The sequence below is a fragment of the Parasteatoda tepidariorum genome, chromosome 2 (genome assembly GCF_982258835.1).
Source record: "Parasteatoda tepidariorum strain Cologne lab strain chromosome 2, Ptep-v5.0, whole genome shotgun sequence".
Taxonomy (NCBI): Eukaryota; Metazoa; Arthropoda; class Arachnida; order Araneae; family Theridiidae; genus Parasteatoda; species Parasteatoda tepidariorum.
In genome coordinates this window covers 37,984,555-38,008,317 of record NC_141756.1, presented here as the reverse complement: position 1 = coordinate 38,008,317, position 23,763 = coordinate 37,984,555, and the positions used below count along the sequence as shown (strand labels likewise).

Genomic DNA, 23,763 nt, shown 5'->3' with positions numbered 1-23,763 from the left:
ACGATTTGAATACCACATAAGAGGAATAGATAAGATATTTTCTTTTTTTCATCGAGTAAATACGATAAGGTTTTTCCGTTATTCTTAAAACTTCCTCAACTAAATGCGGCATACATTTTTGAAGTTTAGCTTCTTGTTTTAAGAGTAAATTTTGAAACAGTAAATCTATTATTCCACAACATAAAAGTCTACGTTCAGGGCATTTTTTTGAAGTAATCAGTTAGAAAAATAACTAATGAAATAATTTTTTTTCATGTAAATATTAATTAAGTGAATTTCGAAATAAGAAATATAAGTATTTTTGATGCTTTGAAAACTGCACTTCACCTGTTAACACTCAAGGATAGGTTCAGCGTGTACTATCCTTATACAAACATGGTTAGATTCAGTCTGTACTATCCTTATACAAAAATCACTAATTCTCTTAGCAATTTTTACACGCGTTATATACAAATTTGCTACTACCATAATTCGGAAGTATGTCTAACCATGCCATCCTTCAATTTTGCCCTTCTTAAATTTGATTACATATTATTATGATTCTACCTGGACAAAAATATGTTTTAATTTAGCACTTCAGTTATATTGATACAACTTAGCATTATATTATAACACAACGTTTAACCGATCTAGTTCTAATTAAACTATTCATTAACTCAAACTACTGATGCTTTAAAACAAAATCTAAAGATATTAATCTTAAATAAATTATAAAATAGTCCGAAAATATAATAGCCTGATATACTATACTATACTATACTAAATACTATACTTTACTATACTATACATACTATACTATACTATAATATACTAAATACTATACTATACTATACTAAATACTATACTATACTATAATATACTATACTATACTATAATAATATACTATACCATACTACACTAAATACTATACTGTACTATACTATACTAAATGTTGTACTATACTATACTATACTATACTATACTATACTAAATGTTGTACTATACTATACTATACTATACTATACTATACTATACTATACTATACTATACTATACTAATTACTATACTATACTATACTATAAAATACTAATTACTATACCATACTATACTATACTATACTATACTAAATACTGTACTATACTATACTATACTATACTAAATACTGTACTATACTATACTAAATACTATACTTCACTAAATACTATACTGTGCAATACTATACTATACTATACTTCACTAAATACTATACTGTGCAATACTATACTATACTATACTATACTAAATATTGTACTATACTATACTATACTAATTACTATACTATACTATAGTAAATACTATACTATACTATACTAAATAATATACTATACTATACTACACAAAATACTATACTATACTAATTACTATACTATGCTATACGAATATATAGGAAATAAATCATTAATAATTTAAAACTAAAAAGAGAATTTATCGTGAATAAATAGTAAAATGACTCGGAAAATGTTTCAGGAAACTATTGCTTCCTATTTTCTAATAATTGTAACCTCAAGGAATAGTATCTTCATCTTTATTAAACCCCTAGCTCTGGAAAACCTCAGGTGTCAGAATTTCTCATAACGTAATTTCTCAAAAGAGGCCCCGGAAACGAAGATGTTATTTCTTTCTTAGCCTCTCTGGCCATACAAAATCACAAATTATTATGACGGCAGCAAGAAAAACGCATTAGCTGACCTCTGACCTCTTATTTTCTCAGCACCTCATTTGTTTATATCACCGTCTACCAGAGTGCCAGATGTCACTCGAAAAAAAAAATGGCAAACATAACTCTTTCTTGTAGACATATATATTTTTACCTCCATGAAGGGTTACATTCCTATTTTTAATGTTTAATGACCCACAAGTGATGCAACAATAACTGTTCATAGCTTCACCCGAAAGCAATAATTTACGATAAAAATATAGAATATGTTTCAACAAGAGCAAACTTTATGAACGTCTTGAGTCTGGCATAAAAAATCTCTCAAAAATATAATTCTTAGAAAAAGTTCTGAAAATAGCGTTGTAGATAAACTTTTTATGGACTGATCTGATTCTCTGGGGCTAGTTGTTATTACAATGTTAAATAAAGCCAGATTTGATATTTTCCTTCTACCGTTGTGCTTTAATGTTTAGGGCGAAAAAATACAACGAAATATACCAAAAAATTACACTGGAAAGCAAATTTCTGGTTGCATTTATACAAATACTTTCTCTTGCCTACTTCAGAGGTAGAAATTTCAGATCTAAAATTAGTTTTAGTCCTAAAACTACCGATTTTTTTCAAATGACCTTTTTAGCCTATTTTTGGGGGAATTGCACAAATTTAAAAACGTGATATATTACAGGGGATCGAATAAATATTACGACAAACTTCTATGATAGTTGGGGAAAATCATAAAGATTAAAATTACATAAGAACTCATTCCCAGAAATATCGTCATACGCGGCTACGGGTGCCTTTCAATTATGACCTGTTCAGAAGCGCACGAAGAAACAGTTCATAATACAGAGGCGCCTATAGGAACGAATGAAGACATATCCGATCATGGGTCCTATGCAATTTTAATCCCGATGATGTGCCCTAATTCCCCTGTTACGTATAATGTTTTTAAGCTTATACATTTCAACAACAAAAAACTACAAATGTTATTTTAAAAGAAAAACTGTATCTCGTAGAGAAAAAATTATTGCAGATTTGAAATTAGCGACTTAAAATATCCAAGATTTATATATTTATTATATATGTACTTATTTTTACATACTAAATTGTGATCTTAATGTTTTGAAGAAAGAAACAACTTTAGAAATGCTATGCGCGGATATAACTAGTGCAAATTATTAATTAAGTAATGACAGTAAACGTATTGTCCCAAAATAAGCATTCCTTTTTACGGATGAATTTGGATTGTTTAATCTCAAAATGGCGATAGTATTCCCAATAGGCTGATCAAAATATCGTAAGTTTCAGGCTCTTAATGTTATTTTTACTTTTTGCGTATTTCACCATATCTTTAAACATAATTAGGGCTATCAAAGCATTTTAGCATTTTTGAACACTTATTATCCAAAGCTGTTTCAAGACTCATTAACATAATAACATATAAAATAGTTTCATGGTTTATTTTTATTTTTAATAAAAATAGGGGTGATAGAAAAAAAATTATGAATCGTTTTATATTACTTAACATTACATGTTAGGAAACAAAATTGAAAGTAAATTGGTTAAAACTTATTTAAAAAAAGGAAATTAAAAATAATTGAAACATCATTAAAAATAATAAGGTGTTTCGGGGGTTGTTATTTTTCGAAAAGAAATCAACCAATTCATTCTATTAAGTAAAAATTTTGAAAAGTTCTTTCTCTAATTTAAAAAAAAAGTTATTAATTAAGTTTGAATAACCTAGTTTTGTAATTCTGTTCAGAAACTTTTCGATTTTAGAACAAATTCGAAACGTTAACGAACACATAAAAGAAAAAAAGATACTGAATAGAAATAAGATGTTGTTTGTACTAATCAAATCATGAGTCATACCGTCATCATTAATACATAGTAAACATAACAGGAATTATCGAATCAATTTCATTTTTAACACAAATATTTCAGTTGCTATTTTAATTATATTCATGTGCATGCGTATACGTTTTTTCATGTTTTGCTGCGTTTCATTCTTATGTCGTTATATGTTCCATATTGTAGTTGAACCAAATTCGCATTGACCTCCAAAACTTTTTAGCCTAAAAGACCACTTCTTATTTTTCCTACTATTTTAAGCATTTTTCGATGCATTGAGTAACTTATTTGCCTGCTTCTGGAAAAGTCTGAAATGACGTTTCTGGCCAATTATAAGCAAATTTTCGTTTTCAATCAAATCAAATTCAAATTTTTTATCGAGCGAATTTTTGTTTTCCATTCAAATGAAATTCAAATTTTCAAGCGAACATTATCGAATAAAACAGTGAGGGAAATATCTATGGCATAGGAGTACGTCAAGCAATTTATGTTTTGGGGAAGTTTCATCACATTAATTTCAATCGAAATGCTTAATCTCAATGTGTATAGTTTGTTTAAAGTAAGAACTCCCCTAGCCATTCGTCTGGACCCATGGCGGTGACTATGGTAACGAGGTGCAACTACTTCAAGTAGGGGTGTGGAGTCACTGTTCAGGACAGATTTTGGCTCGGGTCGGTGAGAGATAGGGAATATTTTTCTTCTTTCTATTATGTTAGCCCTAGAAGGAAGAGAAGCTACCCTCCCTGAAATGCGCTATTCTTGTTTCCATAGCAGCAGACGGCATCAGATTTTCTGGCGGGGGGAGTTCTTGCCGTAAACAAACTATATATTAGCTATAGAGGTATAACGTTCCTTTAGATAATTATTTTTTAAGATATATTCTCGTTGTAAATTTTTAGAATATAATTATGATGAACTGTGATAAGTCAGATGCCGTTTACTGCGCTTGACTTATTTTGTCTCGCGTGGTGTACTTAGGATACTTATAAATTAAACTTAATGTCAAGCCACAACCTTTATAATCCTCATTGTATCTTTCTTTTTAAGAATTTTAAGTAGAGTTTATAACGGACCTTAAATGCAAAATCTCTCCTATATATTTTTTCTAAGAAAATCTGTCGTTTTTAAAATTTCAGTGCGTAAATTTTTTATAATACCTTAGAATCAGCTTATGCTATTTTATTTCAAGATTTTGGATCCCCGAACATTATCAAATGAAACGTGATCAGTTTTTATCTGTAAGTTAAGCGAAACTTAACCCCGACCCGCCTCCGAGTGGAGGCATCCGGGGATACTGGTGGCTCGATATGCAAAAACGTGACTACTCAATACAAAGAGAACTCAGAAAAGTGCTTGGGAACGAAAATCGGCATCACAAATCGTCGACGGGAGGCCCCGTACCGAAGTCTCCGCCAGAAAAAAGGGGGGGTGGAGCACGGGTGAAACTGAATCTAAACCAGAAGGAAGGGGGGTTCGTGTCTAAACGCTAGGTGTTTGGTCTCTAATCAAGGTGTCGACCTCGCAGAGCAGCAACCGCAACCCACTCGACTCGTCCTCCTCCCAAAAGGCTGCAAAAATTTATTGAAAGCAAACAAGTTACAAACGTTGATACAAAAAAGATACAAAGAAAAACAAAAGAGGAACTGGTACCAACAATTTCGGTCAGGAGACAGATGCAAAGAAGATTCAGTACAAGCAGTGAGTTTTACATTATAGACAGGTGATAACAACGCAGGTGAAGACAAACACGTAATTAGCAGTGATCGTTGATGTATTTTTACAAATGGAGTATGCTAACAGTAAAATGATGAACAATGTAAAGCAAAGTAAAGACGTCAAGTAGAGATAGATGAAAAGAAGCCAAAGTGTCACATTGAAGACAAAAAACGCTAATTGAAAATTTACAAATGCTGCTACAAAAACATGCTACAAAACATTAATTGTATATTTACGTGTTACAGAATAATATATTTACAGGTCAAGTTGGCAAAGAGAACAGATGGAAAGAAGCCACACAAATCACATTTAACAAGAACATAAAATGGAATTTACAAATTCAGTGTATTTACAAGAGCAAAGAAAACAGATGTAAAGATGTCGCATTTTTACATTGTCGAAAATTATGTATATACAGATGCATTTTGTATTTACAGGCTGTCATCAGTATAGGGTAAACGGCAGTGAAGTTATATACAAAAATTTTGAATAGTGTACAGATGGGAAGCAATTCCCACACAGAGACCCGAGAGGAAGGGTACCCATTTCTAACATTTGGGATGTTTAAGAAATTTAAGATTTACATGGGCTCAAGTTAGCTTGGTGTGTACAGAATTTCAGGTGTGTTTCTCTCAAAATGATCTCTTATGATCTCAATGATGCCCTGTTTAATGCGTTCTTGTTTCCAGTTTTGGTTTAGTATATCAAAGGTTAGGTAAATTGGGAAAAAGCGATTTCTATGGATTTGAAAGTTAGGGCATTTTATAAGTATGTGTTCAAGATTATCTATTGTTCCGCAGGTTATACAGTTAGGGTTTTTCCCATGAAATCTTGCCTGATATTCGCGTTGAGTGCCATGGTTTGTTAAGAACTGGTTAAGATAGAAGTTGCTGATATGTATGTTTGGGTTAACTTTTCCTATGAGACCATGAGTATGTCGCCCTTGTTCGCTGTCCTCGTCCCATCTTCTCTGCCATTCGGTCAAATTTTCCTCTCGATATGTTCGTCTAATTGTGCTTTTAGACGGTAGGTTGACTATATCAATTGTGGGCAGTAGGCAGGCGGTCTTTGCGTATCTGTCTGCTTCTTCGTTTCCCTGATGTCCTGCATGGGCCTTTATCCACCTGAGGTTTATGTTCTTTACATACTGCTCTTTGACCATAGTTGTGATGTAATCAGAATCCCTCGGTCTATCCAGGGCCTGTAAACCCGAAAGAGAATCGGAGTAGATAGTTACTGTGTCTTCTATATTATTTGTCCTTATAAATATGAAGGCCTGCAAAATTGCCCAGAGCTCTGCCTTGAAGACGGTAGAGTTGTCGCAGAGTCTGAATATGTGGTTATCTATTTGCTGGCCATTTTTATCTGTAAGTTAAGTCAATCTATCATCTTTCTAGGCAAATCCAGAAGACTTCACTTAAAACACACAAGTACTATTTTGGCAGTCTCTAACTATAACTCGTATTCATTCGACGAATGTAAGGAAATAACTATTCGCTGAATAGGTAAATTAGAATCAGTGTAAGATTTAATCAGTATACACATTATTTAAATTATGAATTATGGCATTGAATCTTGAAAAGGGTGTCTTGCAAATATCCATAATGATGAGATTACTATACATCATAAACTACTTGTACAGTTTAATTATCTTATAAACAACGTATGAACACAGTTAGACTTATCAAAATTCTAATGCAGTTTCCTAGAAGGGCCAAATGAAGTATTCTGATGGTTACTCGAGTGAATTGGAGGAAGAAATTAAATTAAAAACATGATGTAGTGTGTACACTCGGAAAATTTAATTACTACAAGGGGAATTTTTAACAAAGATTTACCCTGCAGAATGTATAAAATGCGTTAATAATAAATACAATAAATACAATAGGATCATAATACCTTTCGGTTTTATCTCAAAATGAAAGTTCACAAAATATTGTTCAAATAATTGAAAACAAAAAAAATATCTCAAAAACATATCAATAAAATCATTATTTTGAAAGTAAAATATAAGTTTTTATAAATTTAATTGCAAAATTTTTGTCACGAAAATTTTAGCGACATACACATTATGTTAAGCGACGGTCTGGGAAGCACCCCTGAGGATGATCCGAAGACATCCCATCACAATTTTGATCCTCTGCAGAGGAGATCTCATTTGTGAGGCCTCTTCCTCAATTTAGACATAAATTTTATGGGGAAGGAAATTTTCTCCAAATCCCTATATCCGTGGTATTTCTCAGCGACCAACCACAGGATTGCACAGATTTTGAGAGCACCACATATCGCATTTACTCGGTAGTTCTTAGTGGAGTCGAGGATCAAACCCCTGTCCGGAGGGACAGGGGTTCGATCCTCGACTCCACGAAAATGTCCGATTGAAAATGTCCGATTCTCTAACCACTTGGCTATTTTATTTTTTGATGAAACATTTTTATGTGCCGTGTATTTTTAAACCAAGTAAATAAAATTGTGTTTTATGAAAATAATAACTACACATTATCAACTAATACTTTATAAACTCGTTTAAAATTTTTGAAGTATGATATTTTAAAATACCCCTCTTATGTTTCCTTTATTGTAATTTTTTTGAAATTTAGTCTAAAATAGTAACTAAATTAAATCTTTTTTCTTTATCTTGCATTAGATACTTTTAGCAGACGCTAAAATGTAAAAAACAACTAACTTCCATTGTTACTAAAAATGAGAAATAATACTTAAAAAAAACAATCAAAAGTTAACGGTTGATTGAAAAAATTATTTAAAAACGATGAACAACGAAATATTGTGTCAAGGTTCTTCAAAAAATGGGTCAACTACATGAAAGATCTCATCCGATCAATACACTAACTAATTCATAAACGTTAGATTAAATATTTAAAAACGCTTTCAGAAAAATATTTCTCTCTCGAGTTATATATAATACCAATCAGCTTCACAATATTGATCTCTATATACTGTTAAAAAACAATTGTAATTATTTCGATAATCACTAAGAAAATAACAAATTAAAATGTTTTAAAAAAATCTAAATACTATGTTTTTGAAGTAGACTCATTTGTCAAACAGTTTTTGGACTGTGAAAATTTACTCAATTTTATCTCACTTAAAAAACGCAGTTGGAAAAAAATTATACTTTTCTTTTTCTTAATTTTGCGTCTATTACTTTGTTTATTTTAGAAAATGGTCAAAATTTAATTGCTGATAAAATGTCTATAAATCTGACTTGCACCATTGTATTGACAAAATAAAAATTTTCACATTTACTGGCATCCAACACAAAACTGAGGAAGAAATTTCAGCACTCATGGAAAATTATCACAAGTTTGACTGACGGTTAACTCTACTTAGCGACAAAATGGCGAGAAATTTTGCGTGCTGCCAAAAAAAGAAGATAAATAAGTCTTTCAAGATAAGCCCTTTGTATTAAGATGCGTAAATGAATTTATTGTCATCTTTTTTAAAAAGACATGCTAAAAAATATCCTTTTTTGCAAGACAAAGATCAAACTATTTTTTAACTATTCAAAGGGTTTTAATTGAGACCTTCTATGTTCTAGTAAATCATTCTGTCCTAACTATTCAGATATTCGTATTCCATAGGATAAAAATAACTATTACTTTGATTTTTCCGAAAGAATGAATTCAAGATAATCATACTTGTTTCAAGAAAGCACTTTTTGAAAAGAAAATGAGGTGATTACTTCGGTGACTTCTCCGTATTAAGAACATTTGATTTAAAAATAGCCATTCAATGACAATAAATTTTGCTGCAATAACATTAATTACGGAGAAAAGTAACTAATGGGTTTCTTGAAAATTGGGAATTTCGCCTTATTTCGAAATTAGAACTATCATTAACTTTTCTAAATGCATTATTAAATTACGCCATTTAAATTGTGATTTTGAATTCTTAAAATTTCGTTTAAATTATTCTGATTTACACAGATTTTTAAAATTCATATAAGTGATTAAATATCTTAAATTCCATGTATATGAATGTGTTAAAATATAGAGAAGAGGGGGCTGGTGTGGATATTTCTTTTATAAACTTGTCAAAAACCTTATTAATAATAATTTTTAACTGGTGAGGCATTTTTTAACATTAATTTGGAAATTTTGCTGTATTCTAGTTTACATTTGGACTTAAAAATGTTTTTAGTTTTTTTATACTAATTTTATTAAAAGTAAAGATTTTTTTGGTCATGGGGGCTAGTGTGCAAAATCTTGATTTCTTGTTAACTACTCAACGACTCAGAACGGTATATCTACTATGCTATATATGGTTATTATACTATACCATTTTGTCACCATATATACGAAATGAAATTCATATCAATCTAAGCCTCGTTGGAGTATAATTAATGACATACACCGAAGACCCTTCACATTATGACCACCCTCTATCTATAACAATGGGCTCGCCCAGGTTTTCATGGTTTTCATGGGCACATTAGGACCCATAATCCTCATAGAACAATCCCTGACGTCTGTAAGCTACTAGAACATAGTTGCAGACCAGGTTCACCCATTCATGGCAACAGTTTTTCCTGCGGGAGATGGTGTTTACCAACAGGATAATGCACCATGTTATAAGGGTCGAATCGTCGAGGAACATTCCAGTGACTTTCAAGTCAGGTCTTGGCCCCCAAATTCATCTGACCTTAATCCAATAGAGCATTTGTGGTCCTACTTGGAAAACCAAATTCGTGCTGCCCCGCTACCCCCTCGCAATGTGAGGGAATTGCAGGACCTGTTGGTGAGCGCTTGGTACCAGATTCCTCAGACTACCTATCAGCATCTTGTGGAATCAATGCCACGGCGGGTGATGGCAGTTCTGAGGGCTAAAGGTGGTTCTACATGTTATTAGCAGGGTGGTCATAATGTAATGACTCTTCGCTGTATATTGTAATTAAAATGATTATTTGTTATAGTACATTTAATTATACTAAAGAAGACATTTTGAACGTGAATCATTACATTTGAAAACCATTATTCAATTTAGTTCATTTGATAAATATGTTGAATTTTTTTTTTTATTAAAAAAATTGCAATGTCAACTTTAAATATGCATTCTGATTTAACTTGGTAATTCTAATAGTCACTGGCGATGTAAGTTTGGTAACTTCAATTTCTCTTAAGATTTTTTTCTTTCTTTAACGATTCATGGTTAGAGGAATTACATCCATCTTTTTCTAAGAAATTGATCATCATAAATTTCGAGTTTATGAACAACTTCTACTCTTCTAACATAATGCATAGCACTGTTTTTTATTTTTCTTTTCTTTTTTTTTTTAAGAAAAATTTGACAAGCGCAAAGTCGTTTACTCCTATTGAAACAGTGTTGTCAAAAGTTTCAATTTATTTATATCTATCAGATGTAGTTGCGATTTAAACATGAAAAAAAACTAAAGTTTCTAACTTATAAACGAAAAAGTACACTAAAAGTATGGTCATACTATCCTCACCACCTACACTAGACCAATGAAATTTATGCCAAATGCTGATTAATTGAAACTATACAGAGCAAAAGTTAATATTGAAATAGATTAAAAAAACTGTATCATTTATAACGTATCATCTTTAATTTAGATTCTGAAAATAAAATATGCTAGTAAAAGAGTGAGGATAAACTTCGTAAGTTACTTTTGCGTCTTAAAAAATTTCTTTTACAAATTTCTATTAAAGTATTCATAGTGTGATTATGCAACTACACATGGAAGTGTACAAAATGTATTGCCAATTTACGTGTAATTCATAGAGGAGCATTGACCAATAAATGAAAATATTATTCAAGATATTCACTCTAGCCCCTTGTCCACACTAGCCTCTCTCCACTCTACTTTGATCTTGTGTCCTGTTAGTTCATTAACTAGCAAAATGTTAACATTGTTGAGCAAATTATTTTTCCACTTGTAAGGGGTAATAACGCTTCTTTTAAGTTTTAATTTTTTTTCGAAATATGAGAAATCGCCAAAAATATAAACTGAAATTCAAAGCATTTTCGGCTCAAAAAGCAGATTTTTAAGGAATCCAATTTTTAGAAACAAAACATACATCCCTTAACATAAAATGGAAATTTGAACTCTTAAAATAAACTGAATATTATTCAACATATTCATATAAAAAACTTCTAATAATACTGAATTTAAATAAACTCATCAAGTCATAATGTCTTTAAGAACTAATCGACAGCACCAATTACCTAATTTTTTCTGACCGTTGATATAACCAAACAATTTTAATTCCCTAAGGTATCTTACCTTTTGGACAAAAAAAATATTCGATTCTGCGCGATGTTTTTTGCACATTTTTGCTTTTGATTTTCGTAGAATTATTTCTATATTTCGCTTTTATTTCTAACTTATATATATTTTTTACAAGCTTTTCGGAAAATTTCGAATTCGCATAGATACTTTTTCTGATGTTTGATCTGACTGACTTTCAAAGATATCTAATCCTTCCTTGGACAAAAGCCAAGAACATTATAGATTCCCAAATGCATTTTTCTGATTACCACACTCATCGTAAACGCCCTTTCTTGATGAAAGTTTTTTAACCTTCAAACCTAGCCGAGAACATTCTATTTTCACGTTAATTGAGAACATGTTATTTCAATACACATTTTAACCCTTTAACTAAGTCAACCTAAGCAAACTGGAATTTTAAAAAAAAATAATTACGAGTGTCAATAGAGGGATTTAGCCCTACAGGATTTGCATGTAACACTCCGCATGTTGAAGTAGGTATGTTCTGCTGACAAGAACCAGTAACTGCGTAGTGCCCAACATATGCACATAAAGGTGCAGGATGTTATATGTTAAAGTACTATGCTCAAAAAAACGGACCACCCTGAATAGCATAATCGGATAACTTTGATCGGATCTTCGCGTTCTTGGACTCAACCTTTAAGATTCGAAGGGGTGAACTGAAATATGCGAATTGATTAGTGCAGATGATATTTTAAGTTACAAAATCAGACACAAAATTGTACTTTCTCTGAATAAACATACCCTTATGTTTATATTGATGATAAACAAAATAACCTTGGTTTATAGACCTTGGTCTTTGACCTTGGTTTATATAGGGAATAGCCGCAATGATGGAAATATGGTCCAAATTGTTTGTTCCGGAGAGTGGTCCAAAATTTGGATCCTTTAATGTTTACTTTACTTTTTGTGTATTCCACCATATCTCGATAACTTTTTCAACTATTTGATAAATTTCACAAGCAATTATAAATATCATTTATAAGATAATTCCATGCAAAAAATTCATATTTATTATTTTTTTATATTATTTATTATTATTATTTTACATATTTGCTATTATTTTATTATATTTATTATTATTTTATTATATTTATTATTATTTTATTATATTTATTATTATTTTATTATATTTATGTTTATTTTAATACATATTTATTATTTTATTTTATAATAGTCGAAAAAATTTGAATTGTAAGGCATAAAATTTTTTACATCACTATAAAGAATGTAATTTTACTTGACAAAATACAAATATTGGATTAAATCGGCCCAATAGTTCCTGAGAAGTCGAATTTTGGAAATGTGGTTTCCTTAAGTGATATTCAAAAGTTATGCACCCGTACACGTGCATCATTTTTAAAGTGAAAATACTTAAAAATGTTATTTAACAGTTGTGATATTGAAAATTTAAGTTTCGTTGTGTTTTAATTTTAGCTAGTCTATAGTTCCTAATAAATTTGAAAAAATTTTATTTCAAGATAAGTTTTTTTACAAGAACTTCGCAAACATTTTCTAAGCTACCCGGGTTTGAATGATTTGAATATCATTGCTATGTGCGTTATACAAAAGCACTAGCACATGCGCAATCAGCAATAGTCATTTTTTCAGTTAATCAATCTACTGTAATATATTCTTTAATTAAAGAAATGTTTTCGATGCTATATGGTATTCTTCTTTGTTAAATTTGAATCTGTCTCAAAAATATTAGAATCCAAATTGGAAAAGTCATAAATACCAATAAACTATTTTCGCTTTGTACCTGTAAATAAAGAAACAACAAAAATATTCTGAACCTGAATAAAATATTGGCATAAAAAATATCTAACTATATAAGTAAATTGTAGGTGATTATATAGTACTACAAGTGCTTGTGCAGGACATACATTCGATATCGGACTAATTTCAGAAAAAATTCTATCTCTGTATCAGGTCTTGAAATTTTCACATCCCCTTCCAGGCAAACCAGGATTTTTGTTTGTTTTTTTACAAACAGTAGCAAGATGAAATATAGCTCTTTGGAATACTTTGTTGTGTGTCTTTATAAAGCATTCCAAACAGGAATACTTTAACTTGCCTCATGCCTTATCCATACATTGAAATGTTAACTAGAATTTTAAGGAGTTTTTTATAACTTATTAAATATTAAATTGACGCACATAGTAAGATGAATTGTGATTCCTTCGTAAAATTGATGGTTTAAGATATGTAAACATTTTTGTGATCGAAACACAAAGAACATATAACATTTACTTTATGACACATATAAAAAGAAAATATACTTTTTCATTAGAAATCTAAACAAATGGCTGGAAAGTTATCGAGTGAGTAAGCACTAACTTAGGATAGAACAATAAGGGCACTTGGGAGAAAAGCTAACATTCTGAATGAATTTCCTCACTCAAGGGGAAATCTCTTCATTTTTGGAGTAGTGATATAAGATTTGTTATCCACTACCATTAAATGAATTCACTGAATTAGAACTTACTCTTAATTGAATAAAATAAGTCTACTGTAAGATTAAGATAAGTATTACGATGCATTACGTGTTATTTCTTATTTATTTTATTTCCTTGTTGTAGGAGTGTGGATGGACGATTCACCATATTGGGTTGTTGGTGTTCCGTTTATAACACTACACTATTGTTTTAGAATCTAGCATCGAAACAAATAATAATATAAAATGAAACCTGTCGAATTTATCAATTCATGATACGAAAAAAATACATAAAAGTGTACTCGTATCCTGTTTTGCTTGTTTGTTTGTTTGTTTGTTTTTTTAACTACAATGCTTAAAACCATGATTATTTAATTATTACCTAATAATCTTGTTAACACCATGTACCTCTCTTCTCCGGTGTGTTTTACAATAACGGAAAATATAATACAAATCGAGTCCTCGTGCTCTGCACCTTAAAATGAAAGAATTTTCTGTTTATTTTTGTTACTTTAATTATACAAGTGGGTGTTAGAAATAAAACAAGAATAAAATTTTTGAAATGAGCTAATTAGTTACAAAGAAAAATAAACATGTTTCTCCTCTTTAATCATGTTTTTCTTATATGGGAAACAAAGAATATAAAAATGCTTTGTACAGTGCGCAAAAAATAGATCACCCTGACTAACTATTAATATAATGATTGTATCTGCACGCTTTAGGACTCAATATTATCGTATTTTTAAAATTCGATTTCACAGGAACTTATTTTTCTATGTAATATTGCATTCTTTAAAATGATGCAAAACTGCATACCTCAGAATTTAAAACTTTTCGACTATCATTAAATAAAATAATAAAAAATTTATATTTACTAAAAATTATTTTATTGCCTGGAGATACCTTTGAGTAAACGAGTTTTATAATTGCGTGCAAAAAAATTTAAATATGCTTTAAAAGTTCTCGAGATATGGCGAAATACGCAAAAGGTAAAATTAATATTATCTAAATTTCGTATACCCCTTATATTTTAGTTCTCAAAAATCCAAATCCGTTGAAAAAAAATTTATGTGTATTCAGAAAAAGTACATTTTTGTGTCTGGTTTCATAGCTTAAAATATTGTCGGCAGTAATTATTTACCATATTTGAGGTCACTCTCTCGAACCATTAAGATTGAATCTTAGAACTTTAAGATCTGATCAGTAGATCAAAAGTTATTGAGGTTACTCCTTTAACAAGAGGTTTTTACCATTTTAAACAACGACATCCACCATTGTAAGTCGGATTAAGGGGGGTTTGAAAGTGTCTTTTTATTAAAATATCGAACGGTTTATTCTGCAAATAAATAAAATTTTAATCATCAAACATTTTCCTTTCAGAGGGATTATCCTCTCCAAATAAATGCAAGTTCTTTAACCCCCAAGTACCCTATTCACTTTTCCACCTTTTTTATTGTTTTTTTTTCTCGTAATCCTCCTCTCTTCAGCGTCACACTTAGTTTCTTGTTGTCCTTAGTAATTTGAGAATATATTAAAAGGAAATTATTTTATCGAGACCTATTATTACTTCTAGTACCGACGTATTTACTTCGAGTTTTATACAGTATAGCTCTTCTACGCGGAGGGACAAATTCGGGTAAAATTACTGTTCGATAATAAAATTATTCATTTGGTAACGATTTACCGGAAGTTTTGGTTTTCAAAATTGTACCTCTTATTACCACACATTTAATGAAAATATTACAAAACTGAAAAGTAAAAAGTGAAAGTATGGTTTTTATGCCGTGATCTAAAACAGCTGCTCCCAATTTTTTTTTTTTTTTTTTTTTTTTTTTTTTTTTGCAATGAATCTTAAATGATCAATATTCCTTTCACGGAAACATGATTTTATAACTAAAGTATATAAAAACACTTGTGAACATATTAACCTATAATAGACCGTTTTATTTTGAAAATATTTGATAAGAAGAGTGACATTTTCGTTTCTTTGTATCATCATCTTAAACTAGGTTTTATATCAAACAGTTGAATTAATAGTTCATGTTGGGATTTGTTTTCGGTATATAAACATAAGCTGAAAATGAATGAAATAAGCCGAATTATGACTTTTGTTGAAATGAAAACTAGAAAGAACTGCTGTAAACGTTGAAAATTGCTAGTAGGGAAACATGTTTCTTTATTAACAATCTAGTTACTTTATTTAGATTTCACAAACGTGATAGGAAATGCTAATGCATTAATGTATAAATGCATGTCCTTTTTTTTTCAGTTAATCCATTACATTGTTATTTAAAAAATTATTTATTTTTTTCAAAAAAAAATGTGCTATTTGTTTTTTATTGGCATTTCATTTTAGATAATATCGTGAAAACAACTAAAATATTAAGTAACTAATGATTATTGATTGAATCTAATTGTACTTACAAGTTACAAAATTGTTAGAAACAAACTTAAAGAAAAAGTCTTAACTCTCGGAACTCGTTCACTTCTTCCATTGAACCCTAGGGTTCCACGGAACACCATTTAGCGACCACTGCTCTAAAGTGACATCATGAAAACAACCAAATTTTATCTGATTTACCAAATTTTATCATATATAATAAATATATATTTATTAAAAAAAAGAAAAAATAGAAAAATTATAGTTACATAAAAAAAAATCTAGTGCTAAGAAACAAAATTAACAAGTGTTTACTATTACAAGTTCAAAATTAACAAGTGTTACAAAACAGAAGGTTATTAAACTGAACTACACATTTGTGTTATCCCAAACTGTACTATTTCTATTAAAATTACCGACTTACGGTTAAAATTGCCAATTTTTACCACATTTACTACCAAACAGCATGGTGTTTACTAAATAAAACGGAAGTTATTAAACTGAACAACACATTTGTTTCATCCCAAACTATACTACTTTTATTCAAATTACAGACTTACGGTTAAAGTTACCAATTTTTACCACATTTAACTACTAAACAGCATTTTAACAAAACCCATATTTTATTGTTAATTTCGTCAAAAATTACCGAGCTTTTTGGTGTTTCCATAGAACAAGAAACACGATAAATATTACCATATTCTGGTAGTTTTGAGCATGCTTCTTTTTCTCAGTTTACGATTAAAGCTACATGTTAAAGCTAATCCTCAGTCTCTTATTTTTAACCCTCAATTATTTCCTACATAGATTAAGCCTGCCTTGTTCAATTTAATACATCGATTGCAATGATAAAATTTTGGAAAATTGCTTTTAAGCCAGATGGCACGAGTTAAGGATCACTTTGATTGAATGAGAGAAAGTCTTAGGAAAACTCTTTCCATTTTAAAATATATAGCCATTTACAGGCTTGTCTTAAGAGTTAATAAGAAATCGATAGTTAGTTTCAAATCGATCTATTATATTAAATGGAACTCTATTTATGAGAAATGTCACAAGCAGACATAAAATGAATAGTAGCTATTATACAAAAGTTCGAACACCATTAAACTTATATCGATTTCAAAGTAATTAATACCATTATATAATAATGAACTAAATTGTTCTGCTTTGGGTTTTCTTCTTCTTAATTCTTTTTAGATCTGTTGTAGTGTTCAATTTAAAACAAGAATTGTAATATTTTAGTGTATGTTCTCTATTTGATCACAGATAATTAAAACCAACCAAATCAACGATTATATGTTTTCAGTTATTATACTAAGCAAAAGCCATTAATATTCAATGTTGTGAAGTTTTTTTGCATTAATTTTATCTGATCAATATTGATTTCATATTTACTCAGAAATCGATCATTTTGATGATATTGTATAATCTTTTAAATTGTCAATGCTTAAATCGACTTTTGAAGAAAGTAAAAGAAAAAAAGGAAAATGAAGAAAGACATTTTATAAATACATGTCTCTTAACTAATTTCTTAATTCATCAAGCAACGTTGTTATAATTGGAACAAAATTAATCCTGGATCAAATATATTTCTTTATTGCTAACTTAATTTTAAATATATCCTGGAGAACTTGGTTTTTTTTGTTATTTCACTTGAATTAAAATCAATAGTCCATACCAGAAAATAAAAGGTCTAAGCTTCCTTCCTAACAAAATTACTAGACTAGGACGAAAGATAGAAATCTAGTTTTGCTTTTTTCAAGAAGTAACAGCAACCGTAACATCGCTTTAAGAAATATTCGATTATGAATCATAGTGCAATCGATAAAAACATTAAGACAGTACGCAATGAAGTGTGAGTGTTTTTCTATGAAATTCACTCACTTAAATGGAATTTCGATTTTTTATTTACCCTCAAATTTTCACTTCTTACGTAGGATTCAGCTCGGAAAGAAACATTTATTGACAGCTGGTATTTCTCTAAGGCAAAATTGGAAAAGCAGACGATAGTAGTTTCAACGAACTGATTTGAATAGAATCACATCTTATTTTGATCATTCTAACTTCCGCCTCTGAGTCGATGTTTACGAATGAGTTTAGTTTTGTTTTGGGAAGCATATCCCGTTATTTTGAAAGAAGGTAACATTTGTGATGCTAGTTCATCGAACTTTCGAAGTTTGCTTTGACAATTGAGTTAAACTACAGCTGTAATATTGCACAGTGAAAACTTTTGACAGTTTACATTTATTTAAATCCGTTGTTAAAAGAGCCTTTTCTTCTCAAAACTATTTTGCTTTGACTCATTTTGTGTTATGCTATTTAAGCAATGTCATTAACCTTTTTGAGAAAATATTTTTATTTTTTAAAAAGTTAACTTATATATTAATTCAAACCTTTTCTTTCAAGTATTTTCATTCAAAGGTTCAAGCATAAAGATGTGGAAAACCTCAAAAGTTCGAATTTAAAATAATAATTTGAGCTTTATTAGTTTTTAAACATGGATAAGAATAGTAGAAAAAAAAGTTTATTTATTTTTTTAACAAAGTAATTGTTAAACAAACAGGTTTAACAAAGTTTACAGAAAACTGAGTATTTGAACAAAATCTCTATTGTAGGAAATCAAACCGTTAGAAAAAATTAATTACTCGAACAAAATATTACAGTTATAATAATAAATATTGTAAAGAATGTTTAAAATAATATCCAAGAGTACTGTGAATCTAAGAGTGATTTATTTTAAAAAATTTTAACATTTTTAAAGCAAAAGCTAATTTTTCTTTTTAAATATAATTGAAATAAAAATATTCTCAAACAACTGTTTATTTATGTTACGAAACTATTTCACAAAGTAATGAGTTTTGAAACTTATTACTTTTTGCTAAGTTCCGTACATCAAGGACATTTTTGCAATTAACATATTTTTTATAAAAATAAAAATAAATGAATTAAAAGAATAATATACAAACTTAATTAGTTAACACGATTAGAAAAATAAGAATAACACAAGAGAATATATTTATCATTTAAACCGCTCTATTAGAGCAATTGAAACTTAGCCTAAATTATTTTTTATCTCAAGACAATTAAATGAAACTAATGCGTTAATGTTATATTTGTGTATTTTATTATAATGAACTTAAAACGAAAAAAAAACTCGCTATTTTTTCAATAAATCTCTTGAGCATACATGGTTTGAAAAGAAATTTATTTTTCAATAAGAAGCACTATTATGAGTACTTTTAACAATCAACTATGCAAAGCAATTGTTTAAAATATAATTTTTAAGGTTGAAGTTATTCATATTTGTTCACTGTTAGAAGAAAAGACAAAATTAAAAAGTTGATATTTTATGAAGAGAAAATCTTTTGAATGTTATTTAATCTGTCAACAATAATGTTAGATCAAAAAAACATTTACTACAATATTACATAAAAGAATGTTGCAGAAAAAATTCCGGAAATTTTTTAATTGAAATATTTCTATAACAAGTATTAAAAATGGTATTTACAATACACTCAAATATCTTACTACTGTTCTTCAATAGTTTTAACAATAAAGAATTCGCGAAACATTTCAAATGCTCATCTAATCAAATAATGGTGCACTGTTGAAATTTATAAACTATTGTGAAACAAACACTAAATTATAGTAAGTTTTTGTACAACATTTACTTGAATTTGACTTAAATTTAGAGTATTACTATTCTTGAAACAATAAAACATAACGATAACGATTAAACCAATAAGAAATTCGAATAATGTTCCAAATGCTCATAACGTCAAATAATAGTGCACTTTCGAAATTTACATCTAACACCAAATTTTAATGCCGCATTATAACTTGAATTTGACTTAAAATTTATAACATTACTAATTCTGAAACATTTTTAAATTATTTAATCAATAAAACATTTAAAAAATGCTCTAAATGCTCCTAACATCAAATAATTGTACAATACTGAAATTTATAAACTATTAGGAAACTAACATCAAATTTTAGTGCGTTTAGCACAGCATTATTACTTGAATTTGACTGAAATTTAAAAGCATTATTATTCTTGAAATAGTTTTAAACGATTTAACCAATAAAGAATTCACAAAGCTCCAAATGCGTAAAATAATAGTGCACTGTTGAAATTTATAAACTATTATGAAGCTAACACCAAATTGTAGTACATTTAGTGTGACATCATAATTTAAATTTCAGTTAATGAATGTCTGAAATATTATTTCCATTGTTAAAAGTTAAGTGAAACTTAACGTATTGTGTTTCTGAGTGTTTCTTTCACTATTTGATCATGGTTTACTTTGTTCAAGTAGTCCTGTAAGTCCTGGGTGATTTTTCCTTTTTTCAATCATATTATTTATTAATTTTCATTTTTTATTATATTTCTGTTTTTTTGCGACAGACATAGTTTATGTCATAGTTTTATCAACTTGTTTAAACCTTTTACAATTTATACATTCGAAATTATTTTGGCACACTCTTAACATTGTAAACTTACCGATAGACCAAATACTCAACAGTACTGGGTCTGAACACTTAAATATTTGTATTTAAGTATTCTTTAACTACTTACCAATTAAATTATGATATACTGTTTTCTCAAAACTTGTACCCAAAAACTTTGAACCAGAATTTTCATTCGAAGTACTTTTAGCGTCTTCAATATTAATAAGTATACTCCATTTATAATTCTCTGCTTATAATTTTTTTAGTTAATTTTATTGATTTTCAGGTGCTCTCTGACTTATAAGACTCTTTTTGCACCGATTGTATAGAACACCTAATTTAGAGTTTATCAAAGATTAAACTCAGGGTAAAAACAATATTTATAATATTATTTTATGAGTAAACATTATCTATTACTGCAGTTGTCCAAACTAATAATTTAACTTGCATAATTATTAGTTTGCAATTGTGCAAACTAATAATTGTCCAAACTAATTATCAAAAACTATTAATTTAAAAAACATATTATGCAGAACAAGTGTGAATTAAAAATAAGTTAATAGGATACCTCATTTATTTTTAATTGTTATTATAGTATTTTATTTAATCAAAAATACTAAAAAATTATTAAAAAATTGATTTTAAAATGTTAATTTTAAGCAATACTTTGAACTTCTCGTTATTTTCATTTTTTTTTTCATAAAAATTACTTATTAAGCTTAATGATTTTAACTTATCACTGCCATGAGTCATATTTCTCTGTTAACAATTATACAAAGCTTGCGTATGTACTATATTTTGAACTGCAATAAGAGAAACTACAAACTTGCTTTTTTTTACTATAAATGCAAGTTCCTTTTTTTTTTAAATTATACTGGTTTTTCTTTTAAAAAAATACAGTCCCTCTCATTCTTTAAGTTCTATAATATCACCAGAAATTCTTTTTAGGTCAACTGATTTCGGGGAATTTCATTTATTTTATCAATTTAAAAAGATGAGAGTGGATTGAAATCTAAAATCAATACAAACCTCTACATCCTCTTGAAACGAAAACTTTCTCTTATCATGAAACAGGTGTGTATAGTTATTTGCTTATCTAACTTATCCGGATGACTGTGTAGTGGAAATTATCTTTTACAAACGTTGAATACCAACGTAAAATGTTTTTTTTTTTTTTTTTTTGTATTTTGTTCAAGCATCCATTGTCTACTACTGTATGTATTTTAAGAGTTTGTTTATACTACCGTTATTTGACATGAATTAGATCCAAACCATGCTCAGTCACGAAATCTGTTTTTTTTTTTTTTCAGTCTTCAGTTAGAACTTTTTTAACTATGAAGTTCTATTCGCTTAGCTTCTGTATGATTGTTTTGATCTCAATTGCAATTTGTAATACAGAAACAAATACGTGAGATCATAATGTTTATTTAAAATTGCTGTTTTATTTTAAAAATTAAACGAGTTTGACTTAATCAGGGAGAAAAAAATCTTTTTTACAGAAAAAAAACTTTATTTGGTGTAATTAGTTTAATTTATTTATCAGATTGTTAAAGACTAGGCATTTAATGTAAAAACTTTTTATTGACGTGCAAATGAATGTTTTGTGAAACTCGCAAATTTTTTCCCATCTTAGTAAGGCAAAGTTTAAGTGACATAATTCTTTTTTCTTTCTTCGTATTCTTTCCTCTTTTTTTCAAGTTAGTGATTACATTTTTAAAGCAGAATCGAGTTAGATATGTCAATTTATTCCCCATATAATATAACAACAAATGTTACAATATTTAGTAATGTCATAAATGTTATAATGCCAAATGTTCTAATATTATAAAATTTGAAAAAAAAAACGTTTAAAAAAGACTCAAACAAAAAATTTATTTCATTCATATAAAAACGGGAAAAATCGATTTTCTGAAACCATTATTGAAATATTTCTGATATACTTAAAAATGTCCCTGAAACATTTACCAAATAAAGTAGGAAAAATATTTTGCTGTAACCTTTCACAAGATTACATTTCAGAAATATTTTTGAGAATAAGCTGTATGCAGAGACGTGATTACAACGTTTTTTGCTGTATGATGCCTGCAATATGTGTAGGCGTGTGAATGCAATATGTGTTGCACTTTTTTATCTTTCAAATTCATACGTGTATCATTAAGGCTACTGTGGAGGGGTCACATGCATTCCCCATAAAAAAAATTTGCAATATATATTTTCATTTCTTTTTTTTTTTGAAGCACTAAAAAGCTATTTCTTATCTTTAAGAAAAATTGCCGTTTGCATGTAATTTAATAAATAAATTTTTTTATTTATTGAAAATATTAGATTTTAATATAATTCATATTAAGGAAAATAGTTTTTTTTTAATATCACTTTCGTGCATCACAACATACTGTTATATGATTATATGTTTTTATGAAAAAAATTACTGCAATTCGAGCACAAAAATTTCTATGAAACAAAATTTAAGTACTATTACTACTTTATTTTCGTAGTTAGTAGTTATTTAGTTTATAAAATAATATAATTTTTTTAATTTATAACTCTTCCTTTACAGTGTTATCTGAGCACTTTTTCTTTTTGTCAAAAGATTTTTAATATGATTTTTATTCTACAGAGTTCAAATTGTACGCGAAACTATTGTGAGCTCAAAATTTATTTTCTAATTTATGTAAAGCTCAAAACTTTTTGGGAAACGTGATAGACTGCTTATGTTTAATATTATTATAATTTTCAACCAAATGTTGCAATAAATTTCATTTGAAACAAATTACCCTTCCTTTTATGGTAATAATTTTTGATGCAGCATGCGATTTTTTAAAAAAATTTGTACACGATGTGCTATTAAATATTCTATTAGATTATAGCATTTGACATCAAATTTGGAGAAGATCGAATTTCATCGAAAGCGTAAAAAATTCAAACGTGACTGAAAAGCATGATTACATAATAAAAACTTTATTCCTTTCAAATTTATTCAATAT

General features: G+C 28.8%; 1 protein-coding gene across 5 annotated transcripts in view; it reads left to right on the top strand.

Annotated features, from left to right (window-relative positions):
- The window catches only part of LOC107436941 (cAMP-dependent protein kinase inhibitor gamma), a 95,911-nt gene that overhangs the window by 35,514 nt on the left and 36,634 nt on the right, over window positions 1-23,763 (top strand). For 2 of the 5 annotated variants that reach the window (XM_071177438.2, XM_071177439.2), the window contains exon 2: window positions 21,728-21,853. The exons of the other annotated variants lie outside the window; for them this stretch is intronic. The gene's annotated coding sequence lies outside the window, so the exon portion shown is untranslated. The remainder of the gene's footprint in view (window positions 1-21,727; window positions 21,854-23,763) is intronic. 5 annotated transcript variants of the gene reach the window in all.